General features: G+C 35.7%; 1 pseudogene; it reads right to left on the reverse strand.

The window, feature by feature from the left end:
* LOC113198106 (glyceraldehyde-3-phosphate dehydrogenase-like) overlaps window positions 1–26952 on the reverse strand; it is a 111953-nt pseudogene that overhangs the window by 21533 nt on the left and 63468 nt on the right.

A 26952-nucleotide genomic window follows, 5' to 3' on the forward strand; every position in this document is an offset into this window, starting at 1 on the left:
ATCCGTAAGTTCCTTGAGGTCACTAACAATGTTCTCTACTTTTTAAAGAAGTGAATTCATTTAGGGAGAATGTATGTATGGTAGAATTTGTCCTTGTTGCGTGTACAGTTCTAATGAACTTTGACAAATGTATGCTGTGTTCTGTAACCCCCATTGATATCAAGGTGTAGAACTCCTTTATCACCACCAAAAGTTCTGTGACCCTTCGTCATTATATTTCAGTTTCAGCCTCCAGACCTTGATAACCACTAATCTGTTTTGGTCTGGTTTTGTGTCTTCCTAAGTTATGTTTAAATTGAATTATGCAGTATGTACCATTTGGGGTTTATCTTCTTTTATTTTGCATAATATCTTTAAGATTCACCCATATTGTTGAATGCATGAGTGATCCATACCATTTTAATGCTGATCTGTATTCCATTACATGCAATATTTTTAATCTGTTCTCCAGTTGATAGATCATTTGTGTTTTTCCAGTTTTTAGTGATGATAGCTGAAGCTGATATAAACAATTATGGTTTTTATATGGACATATACTTTTATTTCTCTTGGATAAATGCCTAGGAAGGAGGTTGCTGGGCATATGATGAATGTATACTAACTAAAAGAAACTTCTTAACTACAGTCATTACTTAGTTGTTTTTAGCCAAGGACCAAAGCTAATATGGAAGAAATTTGGTACATGTAAATGAAAACCTTTTATTGGCCATTAATCCCAAGTGAATTATTACTAGAAAGTATAGGGTAATTGAATTTTGTCTCCTTAGTTACCTTTGTTCATTTTAAATTAGCTGGAAATAAAGAGTGAGGTGACCCAAGGCCTATAGAAAGGAAGACAGAGAAGCAATCAAAAATCTGCTAGATTCATAAACTGAAAAATAAACATCTAGAGAAGTGTGGATTAACTATGCTTAAATATATGTAGTGTTTATACTATTATCATTTTTATACTTTGAGGTTAAAATTTAGTGATATTTTAAAAGATATTATTTTTCAGTTAAAGCAGTTGATTTTGCACATAAGTAACACTAAAGGTGACCCAGTTATTTCTCTTGAAAATATAAAGAAAAAAAATTTTGCACTTATAGTGCTAAGTTTTAGAATCTTGACTGGAGATAAATAAACAAATGTTATCAAATTAAGGTGCTGTTTGATGTTTAAGTATCTTAATGTATTTCTGAAAATAAAAAACCTACTACAATATGAAATTCACATTTTAATCAAAAACAATTTCCATTGTGTCTTTCCTTTTATTTTTTTGTTTGTAAAAATTTCAATTATTTTGACTAAGACTCAAAACTCCATCAATACAGTGAAAAGCTGTTTTTCTGTCTTAAGTGCTCAGAAGAATTCTTCCAACTGAGTTAATTATCAGAGCTATTTTGATTAAGTGTTGTTCACTGTAGGAATTAGAATTCATAAATGCAAAGATTATGTGAATGATAATTAGTTTTATTATTTTTTAACAAATAAGGTGTTGTGGGGATTTACTCACACAAAAACTCTGTTGAAATGGTTTAAACTTTTATAGTAATTATGTGCTTTTCAAATCATGTATTAAATATACACTGTAGACTGTCACATTTTTATGGTCACTAATAAATGCAAAAACAAATTCCATGGTTATGAAAGAGGCAGTCAGGTTATACTTAGAAGACAATATTGTATTATTACACATAGAGTCACCAACTGGTACTTGGCAGGACCAGCAACAGTCTTACATGATAGTATGAAAAAAAGGCTAAAGAATAGATAATACTAGATAGGATGAGGATGCCTGGAAATGGTTGAAGAAGAGGAAATGCCATAGATTGGGAAAACACAATTCATATCCTAGAACCTAAATTGTAGGGCATGACTTGCTGCCCGCTTCCGGTCTTGAGGCCACACATGTGGTTGGGATGGCTCCTGGAAATCAGCCAGGAGGCGGTGCTGTGGGTGGTGATGGAAAAGGTGGACCACTTCCAAGATAGGTCCAGGACTCTTCCACCCTCGTGGACAGCTTGTGCTTTTCCTTACAGACTATGGGATGGGTGTACATGTGTACTCACTCCACCCCTCTGACCTTTATCCTGATTGGTTCCTGTGCAGTATATAAGTTGTGTGTATTTCCTCAATAAACGAGATTCTGCTTCTACTCGTCTTCCTGGCGCGTCTGATTGTCCTCCGCCGAGGGAGGGCTGGGTGCGGGCCACCAGTCGACGTGTACCTTTCTTGGCTTGTCCTGGTCGGGGCGTGCTTTCCCTGCTTCTCCTGCTGGTCAGGAGGAGACATGGGGCTAAAAACCTTGACACTAAAAGAACTTGCTTTTACTCTGGAAATATAAATAACTTTTCCATAGTTCCCTATAGATAGTGCCCTGCCACCTTTGCATAGGACACTTGACCTGATCAATAATGGCTCCCTTTGCAAGTATGTATACAAAAATCAGAGCTCCTCAAAGGAGAAATGATGGTGCTTTAAACCTGGATGATTGTGGTGTAGAGGAAGAGAACAACCAGATTGATCAATGCCAAATTTGCTAATTGTTTGTTGGGCTGTGGGTGGGGGTAAAGAAAAGACATGAAGCAATGATGGACAACAAGGGACAGGATCATGGAGAAACAATTAAGGGGTGCATTTTGATGAAATTAATTCCAAGATGCCAATAAATATGGGATGAAAATGTGAGACTCACAGAACTCTTGGCATGAATGACTTCATTCAACTTCCTGTAATAAGAAACTTGACTGAACTCTACATAACTTCTATCAGCCCCACATCATATCCCTAACAAGACCCCAGCCTCTTTAAAATGCCAGCCTGAGAAAACTCAATAGTACTGCAAGAATTTACTGTTTGTTCCAGCCCAAACCTGACTGTAGATCCCTGACTTCCCTTTCTTTAGAACAAGTTATTTTAGAAAACTTGGAATTGTAAACCCTTTCTCTGCCACTTTTAGAAGTTAACTAGAAAGTTAAATGCCACCCAGAAATGTCTTCCCAAGGATCTGGGAGTGGTCTGTTTGGAATGCAAACATCCAAGGAGACAGCTTTCCTCATTTCAATTCCTGTGGGAGGGTAAGACCTAACTTTGGTGGACATTGTGTTCTAATTTGCAAAACTACCTTCAGGTGGTTAGGGGTTGGGTTGGTACAAGGGAGTGGTGAGCCTTTCTTAGAAACACCCTTGGGCGGGAAATCAAAACTTAACAGTGGCTGTCACTTAAGATGGCCATCCAGATGCTAAGCAAGGACCTTATATACCTCTTTTAAACACTTTATTTCTTTTCCTATCATGCATTTTGGTATTTAAAATGTCTCATGCCTTCTGTTTTAGTAGAATTGAGATCTGTTTGCACTCAATTTTTTCTCTTCTTCTACAGTATCTGAATAAAATTTGTCTTACTGCCTTTAACAAATTTCCAATTTTGTTATCCTTTTCCAGATGCCAAGTGGGCAATTGATATACACATCAAAAGTTCAGAGGATAGGTTGGGTATTAGACATGTGAATTCAGAAATCCTCAGTACATGAATGCTATTTAATTATCATAGAAAGAAGAAGTGGGAGAGAGAAGGAAACTTAGAAGAAAGTAGTGGGGAACCTTACATTTAGATGAGTACTATGGTTTAGATATGAGGTATATACCCAAAGCTCATATGTGAGATAATGCAAGAATGTTCAGAGGTGAAAGGATTAGGTCATGAGAGTCTTAACCTAGTTAGTGGATTAATCCACTGATAACAGATTAACTGGGTGGTAACTATAGACAGGTAGGATGTGTCTGGAGGAAGTAGGTCTCAAGAAGCCTTGTTGTTTACATTTGGCTCCTGGTGAGCAGAGCTCACTCAATCCACCCCCTTACTTCTTGGTTGCTGTGTCCTGTGCTTCTTTCCTTCTTTCCTCTACCACCATGTAGTTCTCCCTCACCTCAAGAGAAGTTGAGTTGGAATCCTAACCTGGAATAACCTGGACTGAAGCTCTGAAACAGTGAGCCAAAATAACTTTTCCTCCTCTAACTTGTTCTTGCCTGGTCTTCTGATCACAGAGATGCCAAACTGACTAAATCAGACTAGGAAGGGTAGAAGAATCAAACATCAAATGGAAAAGAATCTAGGCAGAGGATTGAGGATGGCTTTCAGTGAGGTAAAAGGAAAACTGAGAGAGTATGTTATTGTCACAAAAACAAGGGAGGGAGTTATTCCAGGTTAGGAGTAGCTAGTCATATCAAATGATATGGATGAATAACATAAGGAAAGAGAAGTGACTACAAGATTTGGCAATGGGTTGTTGGCATTGATGACTTTGATAAGCTCTATCAGTAGGTTCTAAGGGTCAGAAGATAGAGCTTAGAGGATGAAGGAGTGAACAGGAGCTGAGGAAGGGGGAAATTTCAAGTTCTACTGGAAAGAGAGTTAGAGAAGGGGACATTAAGTGCATTGTTTCATTTTTCTTTTCTTTCTTTCTTTTTTTAAAATAAACACTAGAGCTGGATATAGTAGGACACATTTGTAATCCCAGCAATTTAAGAAGCTGAAACAAGAGGACAGCAAGTTTGAGGCCAGGCTAGACAATTTAACAAGACCCTGTCTCAAAAGAAAAGTTAAAAGCATTGGAAATGTAGCCCAATGGTAGCATGTCTCTGGGTGCCACAATATGTCCATTCTAGAGATTTTAAGATAGTGGGCATAGCCCAGTAGGAATGGAGAATTAATGATCTATCTGGGGCAGGGAAGGGAAAATGCTAGAGTGAAACCCTTCAGAAAGTGAGAGAGATGGGATCCTCCAAATTAAGGTCTGTACTCTTATAGGAAGAAGGGCACCCTCTCTATTCTTAAAAGCAGGAAAGTTTATGGATTGAGTGATATGAAGATAAATGAGTTCCTGTGTGGTGGTACTTATTTCCTCCATAAAACCTGAAGTGAGGTCACAGAGGAATGGGGAAAAGTCAAAGAGTGAGGGAAAAGTGTAAAATCCTCATCTTGAGGGAGAATGGCACAATAACTGGGGAAAACAGTCAGATGCTGGTGTTTTGAAGGCCCATGGGAGGCATGGTCATGAATGGTCTATGAAGCGGTCACTTTACATGTGTGATTTTCTCCAAAAATGTTCATCTGTTTAGTTAACTATAATAAATTTGGCACCAACCAGGACTTTTATTTTCTATTGGCACTTCCATTTAGGGAGATAGGGCAAAGAAGATGGCCTGATAGAAAACCATGGAGTCCCAGAATAAAGATCTTAATAAGATTTTGTTAGTGGAGGTATTAAATAAGTAATTTAGAGGACTAGAGGTGGTGAGTGAAGAATGAAATGTTTGTAATTGAGATTCTGAATGTGGAACAATTTCCAATGATAAGACATAGGACCTAGGATATAACGGTATGTGGGGGTGACTGGGGTACTGTGATGTGACGTACATAGTCTCTTAAGAAAATGACGGTCACAGGTACTCATGTGCATGTTGAAGCCATTCTGAATGGTGGCAGTAGTTTTGATGGAAAGGAAGGCCACACACAGAGCAAGGGAGGCTGACAAAGGCCCTCACAGATGATAGCAAAGAAGAGACAAATGACATGCTATCTTTAGGTGGCCTATGCATCAAGGAAACAGGAGGTGTGTCCTTTCCCCTCCCAGGACATTTGCACCAACCACTTCAAACTCTTTGAAGGGGACCACAGGACTCCCTGCTTTTTCTGGTACCATGCTTCTGAACAGCACCTACATTCCAGTTACTATGGCCCTTCAGTTTCATGAGGAGGCTGAACTCTTCTACCTCAGGGTCTTACCACATGCTATTTCCTACGCTTTATATTCTTATCACACGAATGACCTTCTTTCAGCCTCAGTTTAGATGTCATTTCTTTCCTAATCTCACAGATAAAGGTGTTCCTACGTATAATACCTTGTTAACAAAATTTGAAAGTTACATATTTTTTTTTTTACTTTTTAAATTTTTTTAAAATTTGAATTTGTTATATATGACAGCAGAATGCATTATAATTCACATTATATAGAGAGAGCACAATTTTTCGTATCTCTGGTTGTATACATTTTGTCTTCACACATGCACTTGGGGGTAATGATGTCCAAATCATTCCACCATCTTTCCTACCCCCATGTCCCCTTCTTCACCTCCCTCAACTTTGCTCTATGTAGAGTTCATCTAATCTTCCTAAGCTCCCCCTACACAACCACATTATGAATCAGCATCCTTATATCAGAGAAAACATTCGGCATTTGGCTTTTTGGGCTTGGCAAACTTCATTTAGCATTATATTCTCCAACTCCATTCATTTACTTGCAAATGCCATGATTTTATTCTTTTTTAATGCTAAGTAATATTCCATTGTGTATATATACAACATTTTCTTTCTCCATTCATTCACTGAAGGGCATCTAGGTTGGCTCCACAGTTTAGCTATTGTGAATTGTGCTGCTAAAAACATTGATGTGGCTGTGCCCCTGTAGTATGCTGTTTTTAAGTCCTTTGGGTATACATCAAGGAGTGGGATAGCTGGGTCAAGTGGTGGTTCCATTCCCTGCTTTCCTAGGAATCTCCATACTACTTTCCAGATTGACTGCACCAGTTTGCAGTCCCACCAGCAATGTATGAGTGTGCCTTTCTCCCCACATCCTCACCAACACTTATTGTTGTTTGTGTCCTTAATAGCTGACATTCTGACTGGAGTTAGATGAAATCCTGGAGTAGTTTTGATTTGCTAGAGATGTTGAACATTTTTTTCACGTATTTATTGATTGATTGTATATCCTCTCCTGAGAAGTGTCTGTTCAGGTCCTTGGTCCATTTATTGGTTGGGTTATTTGTTTTTTTGGTGTTAAGTTTCTTGAGTTATTTTTATACTGAGAGATTAGTGTTCTGTCTGATGTGCATGTGTTTAAATTTGCTCCCAATCTGTAGGCTCTCTATTCACCTCACTGATTATTATTATTATTATTATTATTATTATTATTATTTTATTTTTTTTTGCTGAGAAGAAGCTTTTTAGTTAGAAACCATCCCATTTATTGATTCTTGATTTTAATTCTTGCATTGTAGGAGTTTTATTAAGGAAGTTGGGGCCTAGTCCAACATGATGGAGATTTGGGCCAACTTTTTCTTCTAATAGGTGCAGTGGCTCTAGTTTAATTCCTAGGTCCTTGATCCACTTTGAGTTTTGTGCATGGTAAGAAAGAGGGGTTTAATTTCATTTTGTTGTATATGGATTTCCAGTTTTCTCAGCACTATTTATTGAAGAGGCTATCTTTTCTCCAATGTACATTTTTGGTGCCTTTGTCAATATAAGATAACTGTATTTATGTGGGTTAGTCTCTGTGTCCTCTATTCTGTACCATTGGTCTCCCAGTCTATTTTGGTGCCAATACCATGGTGTTTTTGTTTCTATCACTCTGTAGTATAGTTTAAGGTCTGGTATTGTGATACCACCTGCTTCACTCTTCTTGCTAAGGACTGCTTTAGCTATTCTGGGTCTATTTTTTTTTAGATGAATTTCATGAATGCTTTTCCTATTTCTATGAGGAATGTCATTGGGATTTTAATTAGAATTTCATTAAATCTGTATGTCGCTTTTGGTAGTATGGCCATTTTGACAATATTAATTCTGCTGATCCAAGAATAAGGGACATCTTTCCATCTTCTAAGGTCTTCTTTAATTTCTTTTCTTAGTGTTCTCTAGTTTTTGTTGTAGAGGTCTTTCACCTCTTTCATTATGTTGATTCCCGAGTATTTTTTTTTTGAGGCTATTGTAAATGGGGTAGTTTGCCTCATTTATCTTTCAGAGGATTTGTCACTGATATACAGAAATGCCTTTGATTTATGGGGGTTGATTTTGTATCTTGCTACTTGCTGAATTCATTTACTTTAGCCCGTGGCCAGCACAAGTTTCATAAATGAAGGCTCAGATACGTGAGAAATCCAAAAAGGGAGTTTGAATTAAAGAGACAGACTCTAATTACCTTTAAACCAGCTCCAGGATGGCTTCTCCTACCTTCAGCCTCAAGCTACCTATTAGAGTATCGAGGTTTACTGAAGAGGAGAGAGAGAGAGAGAGAGAGAGAGAGAGAGAGAGAGAGAGAGAGAGAGAGAGAGAGAGAGAGAACAAGGAGTGGACTTTTATTGGGGAACAAAAAATTCTGGGGAAAATCCCATCCAATGAAGATTAAGAGGGGCAGTGTCCCAAGGTCAGGTGCGACGATTGGGTCTTCAGGAATTATGGCCAGACACGCCTCCACAAGGACAAGCCCTCGGACCTGAGAAGGGTGGGGAAAGCTCTGGACACAAAGTTGTGTCTAAGAGCCTCTCGCCCAGCCAGGGAGATAACTCAAATCACCTGCAAGGATGGCCTCCTACAATTTACTAGTTCTAGAAGTTTTCTGGTGGAATTTTTTGGGTTTTCTAGGTATAGAATCATATCATTGGCAAATAGTGATAATTTGAATTCTTCTTTTCCTATCTGTATCCCTTTAATTTCTTTCATCTGTCTAATGGCTCTGGCCAGTGTTTCATAAAATGTTAAATAGAATTGGTGAAAGAGGGCATCCCTGTCTTGTTCCAGTTATTAGAGGGAATGCTTTCAATTTTTCTCCATTTAGAATGATGTTGGCCTGGGGTTTAGCATAGATAGCTTTATAATGTTGAGATATATTCCTGTTATTCCTAGTTTTTCTAGTGTTTTGAATGTGAAGGTGTGCTCTATTTTGTTGAATGCTTTTTCTGCATCAACTGAGATGATCATATGATTCTTATCTTTAAGTCTATTGATGTGATGAATTACATTTATTGATTTCCGTATGTTGAATCAACCTTGCATCCCTGAGTTGAACCCCACTTGATTGTTGTGCACTATCTTTTTGATATGTTTTTGTATTGTATTTGCCTAAATTTTATTGATAACTTTTGCATCTGTGTTTATTAGAGATATTGGTCTGAAGTTTTTTTTTTTCTTTGATGTGGTTTTTGCCGCAGTCTGGCTGGGCACAATTCAGGAGCCACTTGTCAAAAGAAACTAACTTTATTTTTAGAACTACAAACGCCAAACAAAACAGCTCCAAAGGAAAAAACCCTCAGAGCCCAACTGCCACCACCGGCTTCCACACGCCTCTCACCCCCACAAACCTCCACACCTCCCCCATGCTCCTGCTCTTGAGGCCGATTGGCTGGGTCGCATGGGCGGAGCCAAAGAAGTCCCCCAATGAGCAGTTCCGTAGTCTGAAGGGCAGGGAAACAGCCCAATGAACATCACCGCAGAGGAGCCAATCAGCTAGATGTTGCTGGGGCCGCTGTGAGCCAATCATCAGCTGGCAGTCTGAAGGGCAGGGAAACAGCCCAATGAACAGCACCGCAGAGGAGCCAATCAGCTAGATGTTGCTGGGGCCGCTGTGAGCCAATCATCAGCCGGCAGCTGGAAGTTTGCTGGCAGCTGGAAGTTTGCTGGGCCCCTTTGGCTGTGGCTCTCAACAGTTTCCTTTGCCTGGTTTTGAAATCAGGGTGATAGAATGAGTTTGGAAGTGCTCCCTTTTTTTCTATTTCACAAAATAATTTTATGAGTATTGACATTAATTCTTCATTAAAGGTGTTGTAGAACTTAGCTATGTATCCATCTGGTCCTGGGCTTTTCTTAATTGCTTGGCTTCTGATGACATTTTCTATTTCATCACTTGAAATCAATCTGTTTAAATTATGTATATCATTGTGATTCAATTTGGGCAAATCATAAGACTAGAAATTTGTTGATACCTTCAATATTTTCTATTTTATTAGAGTACAAGTTTTCAAAATGATTTCTAATTATCTTCTGTATTTCTGTAGTATCTGTTTTGATATTTCCTTTATCATCATGTACAGTAGTAATTTGAGTTTTCTCTCTCCTTGTCTTCATTAGAGTGACTGAGCGTTTGTCAATTTTATTCATTTTTTCAAAGAACCTACTTTTTGTTTGTCAATTTTTTCAATTGTTTCTTTTGTTTCAATTTCATCTCTGATTTTAATTATTTCCTATCTTCTACTAATTTTGATGTTGTTTTGTTCTTTTTCTAGGTCTTTGAGATATAATTTTAGGTCATTTAGTTGTGAAGTTTTTCTTCTTTTAAGAAATGAACTCCATGCAATGAACTTTCCTCTTAGTAATGCCTTCATAGTGTTCCAGGGATTTTGATATGTTGTATCAGTGTTCTCGTTTACCTCTAAGAATTTTTTAATCTCCTCTTTGATGTCTTTAGCAACTTACTGTTCATTCAACATATTATTTAGTCTCCAGGTGTTGGATTAGCTTTTATTTTTTACTTTATCATTGATTTCTAGTTTTATTCCATTATGAACAGATAGAATCAGGGTAATATCTCTACTTTTTTTGTGTGTTTGCTAAGAGTTGCTTTGTGGCATAGTATATGGTCTATTTTAGAGAAGGATCCATGTGCTGCTGAGAAGAATGTGTATTCACTCATTAAAGGATGAAATGTTCTATATATGTTGGTTATGTCAAAGTTATTGATTTTATTATTGAGTTCTATAGTTTCTTTGTTCAGCTTTTGTTTGGAAGATCTATCCAGTGACAAAAGAGGTGTGTTAAAGTCACCCAGAATTATTGTATCGTGGTCTGAATCTTGAACTTGAGAAGAATTCTTTTGATAAACATAGATGCTCCATTGTTTGGGGCATATATATTTATAATTGTTAAATTTTGTTGGCATATGGTTCCCTTGAGCTGTATGTAGTATCCTTCTTTATCCCTTTTGGTTAACTTTGGCTTGAAGTCTACTTTATTTGATATGAGCATGGAAACCCCTGCTTGCTTCCGCAGTCCATGTGAGTGTTATGATTTTTTCCAACCTTTTACCTTTAGTCTATGGATATCTTTTCTATGAGATGATTCTCTTAGAGGCAGCATATTGTTTGGTTTTTTTTTTGATCCAAACTGCTAGTTTATGTCTTTTGATTGGTGAGTTTAGGCCACTAACATTCAGGGTTATTATTGAGACATGGTTTGTAGTCCCAGACATTTTGGTTTATTTTTAGTATTTAATTTGACTTGACTTCTCCTTTGATTAGTTTTTCCTTCAGTGTAATACATCCCTTGCTGATTTTCATTTTTGTTTTTCATTTCCTTTTCATGGAATATTTTGCAGAAGATGTTTTGTAATGTAGGCTCTCTAGTTATAAATTCTTTTAACTTTTGTTTATCATGGAAGGTTTTTATTTCATCATCAAATCTAAAGCTTAATTTTGCTGGCTATAAGATTCTTGGATGGCATCCATTTTCTTTCATGCTGTTCCATGGTCTCCTGGCTTTGAGGGTCTGCTGAGATAAGAACTGGTCTTCCCCTATACACGATCTGATTCCTTCCTCTTGTGGCCTTTAAGATTCTATCCTTATTTTGTATGCTAGGCTTTTTCATTATAATGTGACTTGGTGTAGATACATGCTAATTTTGTACATTTGGTGTCCTGTAAGTCTTTTGTATTTGATTTTTCAATTCATTCTTCATGTTTGGGAAATTTTCCGATATTATCTCATTGAAAAGATTGTACATTCCTTTGGTTTGAAACTCTGTGCCTTCTTCTATTCCAGTAACTCTGATATTTGGTCTTTTGATGCTGTCCCATAATGCTTGGATGTTCATGTTTTCTTACTATCTTCACTGTGTGGTCAACTTTGTTTTCCAGATTGTATACTTTATCTTCATTATTCTGTCTACCAAGTGATCTAGTCTGTTGGTGAAGCTTTCTATTGAGTTTTTTTTTTTTAATTTGGTTTATTGTTTCCTTTGTTTCAAGGATTTCTGATTGTGTTTGTTTTTCAGAATCTCTATCTCTTTTGTGAAGTAAGCTTTTGCTACCTTTATTTGTTCCCTTATCTCTTTGTTGGTGTGATCAATGGATGCCTATATTTGCTCTCTTATCTCTTTGTTGGAGTCATCAATTTTTGCCTGTATTTGCTCATTTAGGTCATTCTTTAATTCACAGATAATTTTAATTATGAACCTTCTGAACTCCTTCTCTGACATTTCATCATCTGTGCTATCCATAGGTTCTGTTATTGTGCTGTCCTGTTTTGTTTGGGGCACTTTCCTCCCTTATTTTTTCATGTTGTCTATGTGATTTCCTTACTTCCAGTGTGGATCTGAGTTATTACAGTTTCTACCCTATAATCTTGTAGTATCTGTACAGATTATCTCTATCTCACTTTGGTGTTAGGTTTCCAGACCCTACTGGTGTTCCATGATGAATGATACTGCAACTATAGGTGGTAGTGGCAACAGTGGAGGTAACTTGAGATAGCAATGGAGGTGCCCCAAATGGATGCAATGTCTTTCAGAGATGGGTCTGAAAGGGTGGCCTTACAGTGGCTTTGGGATACCTGCTCTGAGATGCAGCTTCTTCTAGGCCCTGTTTTTTTGTCACAAGTAGAGGCTACTGCATGGAATAGGCTATAGAAATGTCTTCAGTGTTCCAAGAAAGCAGTGGGTTAGACCTGGTCTCCTAGGTGTGGGGAGGGTGGCGAACCTGGACCTACCCGGGGCCTGGGATCCCACACAGGTAGGTGGAGGTGGTTCTGGCCTAGGGCCTGAGCTCCAGGCAGAGGGCCTGCCCTTCTTTGGGATGGACCCGGGCCTACTCAGGGCCTGGGCTCCTGTGCAGGTTGGTGGAGTTGGAGCTGGACTGGTCCTGAACTCTTGCAGTGGTCTGCTGGTGGCGGGATGGACCGGGGCCTACCCTAGGCCTAGGCTCCCATATGAAAGTTACATACGATAGTTGACTTACCTTTTTTCTTTTTATGTTAGGTCCATGAAAGTAGGATGTTCTCCACATCTGTATTGCAGAAGCTAGGAGAGTGCCAGGTACACAGGAAGTAGCAAACAGGAATGCACTACAGTGGTTAGGTGTGCAGGCTCTGGAGTTAGATGGTCTATGTTCAAATGCTGCCTCTAACAATCCTGTCTCTACCAGGTCATCCTCCAGTACTTAAAACAGTGAATTTTTTTTTGGAAAATTATTTAACCTCTCTCTGCCTTTATCTTTTCCTATCTAATGAATAAAATAGAGAAAAAATAATTATTTCACATAGAATAGATGTGAGGATTGGAAATAATGTATGCAATTGTAATACTTATCAGAGAGTAAATGCTCAACAATTGTTGCTGAAAGATACAGTAAATAAATGTTCACTTATTCAACTCTCTTGAGCATTGATTTGTTATAGGAAAAAAAACCCCTCTTTTAATTGTACAAATTGTCTCTAACATTGAGCAATTGAACCTCTCTAATGTTGATTTCCTTCAACCATACAATGAGGGATTTGTGCATTGTCACCTCTGTTTTTTCTACTTCTAAAATCCTCAGTCATATGACTATAACATTGTCATTTCCTTCCTTGGTTTGCCAGAAATGGTCATCCTCCAGTACTTAATGGTGAGTTTTATTTTATGTTTTTTTTTTTTAAAATAGGTGTTGGCGGATAGTGGAATCACCTAGAATTTTTGTTTGTTTTCAAATTACGTATGTTTTTCTGTTCCTTTGCCTCTGATTCTGACACATGTGGGGAGACAGTGTTTTAGTTTAGAAACCTCCCCAGGTATATTAAATCCCCTTCAGGCTTCTCTCAGTGATCTGCTTCTATTATCTATCCTATTGAGAACCACCAATTTAACAGAGAAAAGAAGAGATACTTAGCATCTGTGCATGCATAAGCCAAACATTAATAACTTTTCTTTTTTGGACAGAGTGATGACTATGACCACGAACATGCACAAATGTGCCATTTATTCTCCTTAGTTGGAATTGTTATGAGTGTCGCTCTTCCAAAAATGATTCTATTCACAGCTCTGTGCAACTGCAGCTCTCCAATCTTTAGAACTTTTGTGTGAAATGGCATTTTATTAAATGAGCACAAATCTCCCTAAATAAAATTACACTGTAACAATACAAAAGGATTTTAGTCATTTGAATTTCCTTGTATTCATTTTCATGAAATTCTGTTTAGATTTTAAAGGTTAGCATATATTCAAAATATGCTAAAATCAAATTCCAGTGAAAAATCATAACAAATCTAGGCTTCAAGTGTAAAATTTTGACTAAATGTTTGTTTGTCCTTCTTGTCTGGCCTGCTTCAATTCCTCTTTCATTTACCTTTAAACCACATGGAGGCATCAGGGAGGCAGTTTCATTAGCAACAAAGGGCAGAGAGCTGGGTCAGCATGTGGACATTGGACCCTAGTAACTGCCAAGTTTTGTGTCTGGAGAGCACTTAATTGGGAGAGCTGATTTGTTTGCTTAGGTGCTGACCACTGACCTGCCCTAAGTCATGGCACTTCTTCTCTTTGGATAGGTTTTCTCTGAGGCACTTGTTCTCTGCAGGTGAAGCTAGGGAATTTTCTAGAATTTGAGGATGCCTATTCTATAGTAACTCTCACTGGAGAAACAGTTAATAGAAAACTCTAAAACTTAGTCTTACTTGTATTTCAATTTTCTTTTTATAGACTTAAATTTTCAGATCAAGTCAATTGTTGTGTGAAATTTTCATTTCAATCAGCAGCCGTGCAAAAAAGCTTTCAGACTCTTTTGGATTTATACCTGATAAAGTCAGTTCCAGTATTGTGAGGCATGTTTCTTTGCCATGAGTGAGCAGTTTTGCTGCATCAAGTATTTCTGCCATGATGTGCCACCATAGGCCCAAAGCAACTGTGTCAACAAATTATGGACTGAGACCTCTAAAACTGTGAGCCAAAATAATTCTTTATAAGTTGATCATCTCAGGAATTTGTTATAGTAATAGAAACTTATAGTGTTTGAAAGTAATTTCAGCAAGGTGGAATAAGGCTGATGGAGAGTTTTAGGACTGAGACACTTTAAGGAGGTAGCAAAAGACTCAGAAGATTACCAGATGTTTAAAGGTGATAAATTTAAGAGGGGATCTGTGATATTCCATCGATCCAATAGTTTCTTGTAGAAATTTCAATTCTTAAGTTTTTGGATTATACTCATCAAATTATAAACCAAGTAATGTATATCTTTTGTTAAGATGCGCAAAATACAAATGTTTAAGTAGATGTGTCTGATGTTATAATAATGTTCATCCAAGAAATGAAAAGCCCTATGTTCTGAATTCTTTACTGGACATAATTTTTTTTAACTCAGTAGTGACTATATTTACATATATTTTGATATATTATTTGTTTTGAATGTGACAGATTTTCCTTTGCAACATAAATATTCCTAGGTTCTTCAAATGTTCAAGTATATAGTGATAAATACCACTTTTTTTCATTTTTATATAACAGTATCATTCAATTTTGAATACTTTATTTTTTAATGAAATAGGTATTTATGGATAAAATGACAACTATTCTTCACAATAAATCATTTTGATATTAAAATGTAGATTTTAAATTGTATATAGTTCAGTTTTACTCACTTAGAACTATGCAACATCATGTTTTGCAAATACACTTCCTTTTGAAACAAAATCTTTAAGGGCATTTATTAAAACTGGTTAATATTATAAGATAGATAATAAAAAGGATAAGTTTTTGGCATCTAATAGTGCGGCAAGTAGAGGCTTATTTTGAAGATTTTACATTACAAACTTATTCTTTTTCTCCTGTATTTTTTTGTTGGGGCATTCTAGTTGTACATATGATGGGATTTGTTGTCACATATTTGTACAAAATTTATTCTTAGCATGAAAGCTGACAGATTTAAAAATTTAGAAATAATGTTTTAAAAGATGTGGACTAATCATGCCATCACTTGCTCACAAATTAATGTTACACTATACTAATGATGGCATGATGGAAATAGATGATGCTTTGGATACACTATGTAGAATAGGAAGACTACTCTGAACAGACAGACCCTTTCCACTGATAAACTTCCTGGTCAGAAGCTTTTTTCCAGAGGGAGAAATAAAGCAGGAAAGTTATCCATCCATTCATGAAAGAAGTGATGGGGGTATGGCTGTAGGTGGGGGCAGGACTAAAGTTACTAAAAAGTATTGACATACCCTAAAACACTCAGGTGACTAATCCATCTCATTTAAGACCCATTCCTTGTTAATCTATATTCTATCCAGTCATCATTCATTGTTTGTTTAACATGTATTAATCATAACATTCATTGATCCTTAGTCTAGGCTGTTGCAACCTGAGTGACCTAGGAATTTGTGAAAATGCTGAATCTTACCCCAATTCAGACCTTAGACCTACTATATTAATATCTAAAGTTTGCCATGATTCCAGGGTGATCCATTTGCACTTTTAGATTGTAGAAGCACAGTGTTTCTCACACTTTAAGCTGTAGAAGAATTACATGAACATTTTATTAACAGGGAGATTCTGTTTAGTAGGTATATGTGGAGCTTAAGATACAGCACATCTAAGAAGTACCCAGGTATGGGATGCCCATGCCGTGGATCACTGGACCACACTTGGAGCAATTAGACTAAAGAAGGGTTCCTAAATTTCTCTGATGCAAAGAATCACTAGGAAACCTGTTGAAAATACTGAATTCCAGTATTTTATGAGAATTCCAGTGCTTCACTAGAACAAATGAATTCCTTATCTGCTTCTAAATAGCTGTGTAACTCTGGGCAAGGGACTTAACCCTGAGTCTCAATTTTCCTGTATGAAGAAGGAAATAATAACAATACTAGTGTTTGGGTATGTATATGAGATCATACATATAAAAAAACTAGTGCAGCATATGAGACACAGAGATATCTGGTAATTCACAGGTTTTGTTACTACCGTGAATCACACTTTGTTTCATTTGTATGTGTTTAACTGATCTTTGTTCTATTTTCAGCAGCTCTAAATTCTGCAAAAGTACTAATCACTGCTGTTTTAACCTAGGGAGGGCCAGGGTGATAAATGACAGTGGTGTCTATGAATCCATATGTTTTTCTATACCTGATTTTGTTGTGATATTTTAGTTTGATGATTTACATCCGACTTAGATAATGTAGTCCCAAACACATATCTAGACTAGTCTTTTTACACAACTGCTATATCCATATGTACATGAATAAGTACCTAAGGCTTATGCATATGTGGCTTAATTTGGAGGAGAGCAGTGGAGACTCTCATTCACTGTATACTTAGGTAGTAACAGTTGGATTTCTATGTGATTACAATTCTGACTGCTGATATCTCTATTGCATATGGTTTCATCATCTTTTCTGTCATTGTGACCTAAATTACTTAGAGGAAGAAAAATTGGGGGGGGTGGGTGTGTAGAGGGCTCAATGTTTCAGAGTTCTCAGTTCATAGATAGCTGATGTCCATTGGTCTGAGCCCAAGAGGAGATAGCATATATGGGGGAAGGGCCCAGTCAAGGAAAGATGCTCAGTTCAGGAAGCAGTGAGGAAGGAAGGGACTGCTGGGAAGATGGATCTTTTCAGGGCATGCCCCCAATGACCCACCTCCTCCAGCCAAATCCCACCTGTTTATACCCAGTCATTCAAACCAGGATGGACTGATTAGGTTACAGCTCTTACAATATGATCACTTCACCTCTGAACATTCCTGCATTAACACAGGAAATTTTGGGGAGACACCCCACATTCAAGCCATAACAACATATTGTTGATTTTTTTCTCTATCCTTTAGATAAGTAAACCTTGTTTCTAATGCCTATGCCTGGACTTTCTATTAATCTAAACACACACTTAGAAAATATACTATGAAATTATTGTCCCTTAACTAACTGCCATTAAACTAATTTGCCAAAATAATCATGCTCTCCATTGAGTTGTTGCTTACCAAAAGTAAGTTGTTTCAAAACAGCTATCTTAGTTGTACTATAACTCTAATCCTATACTTTCAGAATTTAATTAAATATTATACAACCAATGATAAGAATGCAGAAGAAAAAAGGATCATTGCTGAATTATTTTTTGTGTAAAATACTAGATAAAAGTAAGATGCTTTCTTCAAATGACCAATACACCTAAATAGTATTTAATTAATATTTAGTTAAATATCTAGTTATATAGAACATAAAAATTATTGCTATAGAATTAGGTGGGGGTGTTTTCTTTTTATATTATATACAGTTAAATACAAATTCTACATTCTTTATTGCCTATTTTTTAACCTATTCTATATTATTACTTCTCTTTGATTAGTGGAGTTGTAGAGAATATTTTCAATAAGTTTTTATTATATGCTAGTATCTGGTTTGCTTTTAAGCTGTTGCTGTTACTAGTAGTTATTTTCTCCTCTCAGAATAGTGCTGAGGTTTGAACATAGCACTTTGAACACATTGGTGGAGCTTGAATGTGAGATATACTCCCAACCAGGACACATTGTAAAGAGAAAGCAGCTTATTAAAAAGGCCCTTACATGATAGTGGAAGGCCATCCTAATAGATGTGCAAATCTCAACATAAAAACAGGAGATGAGAAGAAACAAGGTAATAAGATACCACCAAAAGTTCACCCCCCCAAACTGAATCCAGAGATTACAAAGTGGAAGAAATGCTAGAAAAAGAATTTAAAAAGTTCACTATTAAAATTATTAATGATTTTTTTAAAAACTAAAGAATGAACTGAGGAAGATAATACAGGATATGAAAGAGCATTTAAATAAAGACAGATTCTGAAAAAGAACTGAACAGCAATTTTGGATATTAGAAACTCAATAAATCAAATAAAAAATTCAGTGGAGAGTCTCACCAGAACCCTAGATCAAGCAGAAGAAATAATATCAGAACTCAAAGACAAGGCATATGAAGTAGAACACTCAAACAGTAATTAAAAACCAAAAGAAACTATTAACAGAATATATAAGAGCTCTAGGACATTAAAAGACCAACTGTAAGATTCATAGGTCTTGAAGAAGTGGAGATATGGGCTAATGGCATAGAACACTTATTCAGTGAAATAACAGAAAATGTTCCTATTATTGGGAATGAGATGGACATACAGGTACTGGAGACATTTAGAACTTCATATAGACATGATCAGAAAAGAACCTCTCCAAGATGTACTATAGTTAAAATGCCAAAAATTCAGAACAAAGAAAGGATTTTAAAAGCTTTAAGAGAGAAGTGACAAGTCACTTAAAAAGGTAAACTGATAGGATTTATCTTTATCAGATCAGATTTCCCAGAAGAAACTCTGAAGACCACAAGGACATAAAATGATGTATTTCAAGTTCTTAAAAATAAACTACCATCTTAGATTATTATATCCAGCAAAGATACCTTTAAGAATTAAAGAAGAAATAGGGACCTTCCAAGATAAGCATAAACTAAAGGAATTTGTGACCACTAAACTAGCATTGCAGAAGATTCTTAATGGAATCCTGAATACAAAAGAACAACATAAAAATAACCAAGAAGGCATGGGAAAAATAAATATTAGAAGAGTAAATAGGCAAATGAGAATTAGGAACAAATCAAATTTTAAAAATAAAACAGAAGAACAGGAAGCTACACAGAGCTTTTTTATAATACCTCTGAATACAAATAGTCTTAATTCTCAATAAAAGACATAGAATGGCAGAATCTAGTGAATACCGTCTGTAAAAAATACACTTCATGGAGAAAGACATTCACAGACTAAAAAGATAAAAAATGATATTCCATAAAAATAAAGCCTGAAAGCAATCAGGAATAGCTATTCTCACATACAACAGGGTAGATTTCAAGCCAAAATTAGTCAGAAAGGACAAAGATAGTCTTTTACATATTGGTAAAAGTAACAGTCCAACAAGAAGAAATAATTATGTAAATATTTATATCTGAAAATTGGTGTATATAATTTCATAAAACAAACACTGTTCAGCCTAAAGGGACAGATAGGCCCGATAAATAATAGTGGGTGACTTTAATATACTCATTTCTAGTAGATAGATAAAAAAAAAATCAACAGATACTACAGAATTAATAGACATTCACAGAATATTTCACCCATCAACACCTACATATACCTTTCTAGCTGCTCATGGCACTTTCTCCAAAATAGATGATATATTAGGGCATAAAGTAAGTCTTAACTTTTTCTCAGTCTTTTTTCAATACAAAATATGGGAATAATTTCTAGTACATTTTCATAGCACTATGGAATGAAATCAACAATAAGAAAAGCCACAAACACATAGAGATCAACAAAATATACTTTTGAGTGATGAGTGGGGTCATTGAATATATCATGAGGTAAATTTAAAAATTCTTATAATTATTCATTGATCCACTGAAGGGCATGTAGGTTGGCTCCACAATTTAGCAATTGTGAATTGTGCTGATATAAAGATTGATGTGGCTGTGTCCCTGTAGTATGCTGTTTTTAAGTCCTTTGGGTATAGTCCGAGGAGAGGCATAGCTGGGTCAAATGGTGGTTCCATTCACAGATTTCCAAGGAATTTCCATACTGCTTTTTAGATTGGCTGCTCCAATTTGCAGTCCCACCAGCCCTGTATGAGTGTACCTTTCCCCCACATCCTCTTCAACACTTGTTGTTTGTCTTCATAATAGCTGCCATTCTTACTGGAGTGAGATGAAATCGTAGAGTAGTTTTGATTTGCATTTTTCTAATTGCTAGAGATGATGAACATTTTTTTTTCATATATTTATTGACTGTATATCCTCTTCTGGAAAGTGTCTGATCAGTTCGATGGCCCATTTGTTGATTGAGTTATTTGAGTTTTTGGTGCTTAGCTTTTTGAGTTCTTTATATACCCTAGAGATTAGTGCTCTATCTGATGTGTGAGGGGTAAAGATTTGCTCCCAGGATGTAGGCTCTTTGTTCACTTCACAGATTGTTTCTTTTGCTGAGAAGAAACTTTTTAGTTTGATTCCATCCCATTTATTGATTCTTGGTTTTAATTTTTGTGATATAGGAGTCTTATTAAGGAAGTTGGAGCCTAATCCCACATGATGAAGATTAGGGCCTACTTTTTCTTCTATTAGACGAAGAGTCTCTGGTTTAATTCCTAGGTCCTTGATCCATTTTGAGTTGAGTTTTGTGCATGGTGAGAGATAGGGGTTTAACTTCATTTTGTTGCACATGGATTTCCAGTTTTCCCAGCACCATTTGTTGAAGAGGCTATCTTTTCTCCAATGCATGTTTTTAGCACCTTTGTGTAATATAAGTTAATTGTAATTTTGTGGGTTAATTTCTGTGTCCTCTATTCTGTACAATTTGTCTACCAGTCTGTTTTGGTGCTAATACCATGCTGTTTTTGTTACTATTGCTCTGTAATATAGTTTAAGATCTGGTATAGTGATGCCACCTGCTTCTTTACTCAGCAATTAAAGAGAATAAAATCATGGCATTTGCAGGTAAATGGATGGTGTTGGAGAAGATAATGATAAGTGAAGTTAGCCAATCCCAAAATAACAAATGCTGAATGTTTTCTCTGATATAAGGAGGCTGACTCATAGTGTGGTAGGGAGGGAGAGCATGAGAGGAATAGATGAACTCTCAATAGGGCAGAAGGGTAGGAGGGAAAGAGAGGAGGCAGGAGATTAGCAAGGATGGTGGAATGTGATAGACATCATCATCCAAAGTACATGTATGAAGACACGAATTGGTGTCAACATACTTTATATACAACCAGAGACATGAAAAATTATGCTTTGTACATGTAATAAGAATTGTAATGCATTCTGCTGTCATTTATTTTTTTTAAAAAATCAATGAAAATAAAAATAAAGATTCTTAGAATTAAATTAAAATAATAAGGCGGGGGATAATAAAAAGAATACAAGAAAGGTCAGTTGAGAAGATAAAGAGGAATGAAGGGAAGGGAGGAGAGATAGGATAGGGAAAGACAGAATGATTCTAACCTCACTTTCCCATGTACATATATGGCTAGACCAGAGTGAATCTCATCATCATATATATCCACAATACACTAATTAAAAATAAAACTATAAGTAAGTAGCAGAAAGATCAGTAGAGTAGAGAGAAGGAATATGTAAGTACAACAAGCAATTCAAAGAAAAGAAACAAAACGTACTAGAATCAGTGGGATGCAGCAAAGGCAGTTCTAAGAGGGAAGTTTATAGCTATGAATGCCTACATAAAACAATCAGAGAGGTTTTTGTTTGTTTGTTTGTGATGCTGGGGTTGAACCCAGGGCCTTGTCCATGCAAGGCAAGCACTCTAACAACTGAGCTATATCCTCAGCCCTCAATCCTAGAGTGCTTAAACCAATGACCTAATGATGCATCTCAGGGTCTTAGAAAAATAAAAACAAACCCATCCTAAAACCAATAGAAGGAAAGGAATAATAAAGATTAGAGCTGAAATTAATGAAATGGAGAATAAAAGAACAATATAAAGTTTCAATGAACTGATGAGTTGGTTCTTTGAAAAGGTAAAAAAGAGGGGTAAATCCTTATTTGAACTAAACAAAAGAGAGAAGCCCCAAATTAATAAAATTGAAGATGAAAATGGAGATATTACTTATGACATCAGTGAAATCCAGAGGATCATTAGGGACTATTTTGAAAACTTATATTCCAGTAAGTTGGAAAATTGAGAAGAAACTGATAAGTTTCTAGACACACATGATGACCTACCAAAATTGAATCAAGAGGATATAGAAAACCTAACAGGCCAATAGCAAGTAATGGAACCACAGCAGTAATAAAATGCTTTCCAAAGAAGAAAAGCCTAGGACTGGATGGATTCATGGCTGAATTTTACCAAACCTTAAAGAAGAACTAATACTATTGTTCCTCGAATTGTGTTTTGAAATTGAAAGGGAAGGAACACTTCCAAACTCATTTTATGAAGCTAGTATCAACCTAATACTGAAACCTGATAAAGACATATAAAATAAAGAAAACTACAGGCCAATAGCCTCGATGAAAATAGATGCAAAAATTCTTAATAAAATACTTACAAACTGAATTCAATAGCATTTTTAAAAAATCATGCACCACAATCAAGTTGGTTTCATTTACCAGCAAGGATGGTTCAATATGCACAAATCAATAAAAATTAAATACCACATAAATGGAAAGATAAAAATCATATGATCATCTCAACAGATGCAAAAAAAAGCCTTTGCAAAATTTGACATCCCTTTATTATAAAAATACTGAAGAAACTAGGAATAAAAAAATATACCTCAACCTAATAAAGACTTCATATGACAAACCCAAAACTAATATCATACTGAGTGGAGAAAAATTAAAAGCATTTCCTGTAAAATCAGAAACAAGACAAGGATGTCCATTCTCACCATTCCTAATCAATATAGTACTTAAAATTTTAGCCAGAGCAATTTTGTAAGAGAAGGAAATTAAGAGGACACAAGTATGAAATGAAGAAGTCAAATTATCTTTATTTGCAGATGATATGACACTAGTCTTAGAAAAATAAAAGCTCCTAAAAACTCCACCAGAAGACTTCTAGATCTGATAAACACTTTCAGCATAATAGCAGGATGCAAAATCAACATACTAAAATCAATAGTTTTTTTATATGCCAATAATGAACCTGTTGAGAAAGAAATCTGAAAAACAATTTCTTTCACATTAGCATAAAATAAAACAAAATAGATCATTGGAATAAACCCAACCAAGGGGGTGAAAGTCCTCTACAAGGAAAATTATAGAATTATAAAAAAAGAAATAGACTAGAAGATGAAAAAACCTTCTTGCTTATGGATTGACAGATTTGATATTGTTCGGGTGGCCATACTACAAAAAGTGATCCACAGATTCAATACAATCTTCACCAACATACCAATAATATTCTTCATTCAACTAGAAAAAAATTCTAAAATTCAAATGGAAGAACAAAAGACTCAGAATAGCAAAAACAATCATGAGCAAAAATGGAGCCTTTTTAACACATGGTGCTGGGGAAATGGGACATCCATATGTAGAAGGATGAAATTGAAAACCCATCTCTGACTCAATATATATGTGACACTTCAAAATAGGTCACAGTCCTAAGTATCAGATCAGAAATGTTACAACAGGGGAAATACTTCAACATACAGGTCCAGACAATGATTGAACACAATTTCTATAGCTCGGGAATTAACAGCAAGAATTAATAAATGGGATAGCACTAAATTAAAAAGCTTCTACACAACTGAGGAAACAAATAACAGAATAAAAAGACAGCCTATAGAATTGGAGAAAATCTTTGCCAACTACTCATTGGACAGAGATTAAAATCTAGAATATATGAAAAAGTAAAACAAATTCAAACCCAGAAAACCAAATAACCCATTAAACAAATGGGCAAATAAACTGAAAAGGTACTTCTCACTTTTCAGAATAAATACAGATGGATAATAAGTATTTAGAAAAATTCTCATCATCTTTAGCCATTAGGGAAATGCAAATAAAAACCACATCAAGATTCTATATCACCCCAGTCAGAATGGCATATTAAGAATACAAATAACAGGGGCTGGAGATGTGGCTCAAGCGGTAGCGTGCTCATCTGGCATGCACGGGGCGCTGGGTTCCATCCTCAGCACCACATAAAAATAAAATAAAGATGTTGTATCCACCAAAAACTAAAAAAAAAAAAAAAAAAAAGAAAAAAATTAAAAAATTCTCTCTCTCTCTCTCTCTCTCTCTCTCTCTCTCTCTCTCTTTAAAGAAAAAAAGAATACAAATAACAATAAATGCTGGTGGAGGATGTTGGGGAAAAAGGAATCCTTATATCTGTTCATAGGAATGTAAATTAGTACAGACACTGTGGAAATTAGTATAAAGGTTCCTCAAAAGAATAGCACTACTACATGATCCAGTTATATCACTCCTCAGTAATTTTCCAAAGGAATTAAAGTCCACATTGCTGCATACTTCAGAGACAGATGTACACCCATGTTTACTGAAGCACATCTAACAATAACCAAGTTATGGAATCGGCCTAGGTGTCTGTCAACAGGTGAATGGATAAAGAAAGTGTGATATATGTACACCATGATGTATGAATCAGCTGTAAAGAGGAAGAACAATTATGTCATTTGCAGGAAAATTGATGGAAATAGAGATCATTATGTTAAACAAAATAAGCCAGGCTCAGAAAGACAAGTAATTATGTTTTCTCTCATATGTGGAAACTAGAAGGAAGAAAAACAAAGTATGTCATAAATGTAGAAGGAAGACCATTTCTCCGTGTGCAGAGAACACAGAGAAAAGGAGAGAGGATATAAAGGGAATCAGAGGTATTGACATTGAAATCAATCGTGTTACATTATATGCCTGTATGCCACAATGAAACTGATTGTTCTGCCTAACTAATATGCACCAATAAAATAAAATAAATAAAATATTGCCAGCACACACACAAGAGATATAAATGCTGGGGAATGGGGAAAATGTAGTCCTAAAAATCTGATTCTTCACTAGACTGCATTGAAAATATCTTTAGGTTCTTGGTTCACTTAAAAGACATTGAAACTGTACATCATAGATGATGTATTATCAGTTATAGACAGATAACACAGAATTACAATGCTAATGAAAGATTTCATTCTAAATTAAATCTTGGTGAATTAAGATGCTCTTATATGTTTTCAGTCAAAATGAAATACATGTGAAATAAATAATCATTACTTACCATTTTAAAGAATAATGTAATTTTTATTACAATTAAAGAAAATTTTGCTTTTTTAATATTCTTGGACCATCCATTATATCAGAAATTATGCCACATGTAGCACTGAGCTTATTATGTAACAAAATTATTTATTTGTGCAAAGGAACCTCATTTGTTGGCCAGCACTTTAATGTTTCAAGGAGATTGGGACTGATATTTTAGACAATATGACAGGTAATAGAAGAGGGTTTATGTAAATATATAATTGTTATGTCATTTTTAAGTTACTGTTTGGTTGAACTGTATCTTTCTATCAACCAACCAACTTATTGGTCCAGTCTTGTTAAACTGGATAAGAGACTCTGCTGTATGAATGTTGTGATAAATGAATCATCTGACTACACCCTACAACTTCAGCTCTCCTCTCTCAGAGAGCTGCTGGATATGTTCTATTCCTTTTATCAGCTCATTAAAGCTTTTGCTATATTCTGATTGCTGCATTCCAGACATTTGCTTTCCCTAGTTATAGAAACCTAGTTTTCCTTTCTTGACATTGCATTCACTTCTTTAAACCAATGATTCACTTTGGTAGCTGACAGCTCAGGTTCTTTGTTCTCATCTCATGGCTAATGGGTCTCTCATGTGTCCTGCCCATATTTCCCATGGCCATGCTCATCTCTAAGTTGAGCTTCTTGTTCACAACCCCATGTTTTGTTCTTCAATTGGCACTTTTCATGACTTTGGCACAGTCCTCATCTTCTGGTTTTTAACTCTTCAACTAAATGCTAAAATGATTTTTCACTTTTTAATGTTTTTCAATAGGTGCAGCATACTGGAACTTAACCTACTTGTATTGCTTCCAGTTTTGTTCTGTTCCATGTTATTTTGAACTGAATTTCAGTTTTAGGGTAAAACTGGTGGGACTAATTTCTTGTAATTATGTAGCTTTTTCACAAGCATTTATAGTTACCATCCCATCATAGGATCTCAAGTTAGCTCTGAATTATTAATTACTATTATTAATTATTAATCTTACTAAGTTTATCTGGAGAGCCTATTTACAGTGTTCTGCTATTATGCTTTACTGTAAGAAATTAGAAGCTTACACCACTAGTATTATGTTAACTAAATATATACCTATATATCTTGATCATGGTCATAGATTTTAGGAACTGAGGCAAGGAGTTCAACGCAACCATGGAAAGCTGGTGGGTTTAGTAATGAAAGAATGGATAAAGAGGAGCAAGATGGGGTTGTTAGTGGCTATTACAATAAGATACATGATATTATTCAGTCATGGTACAGAATCAACTAAAGAGTTATTATGCATATAAAAGCTGAAGAGGAATAAGAAAATAATATTTGTCCTTAAGATACTTTGTTGAAATTAGTGTGTTTAGAATTTAAAGAAATGCAGGGATGAGTTTAAAACATATT

The sequence above is a fragment of the Urocitellus parryii genome, chromosome 8, assembly GCF_045843805.1.
Source record: "Urocitellus parryii isolate mUroPar1 chromosome 8, mUroPar1.hap1, whole genome shotgun sequence".
Taxonomy (NCBI): domain Eukaryota; kingdom Metazoa; phylum Chordata; class Mammalia; order Rodentia; family Sciuridae; genus Urocitellus; species Urocitellus parryii.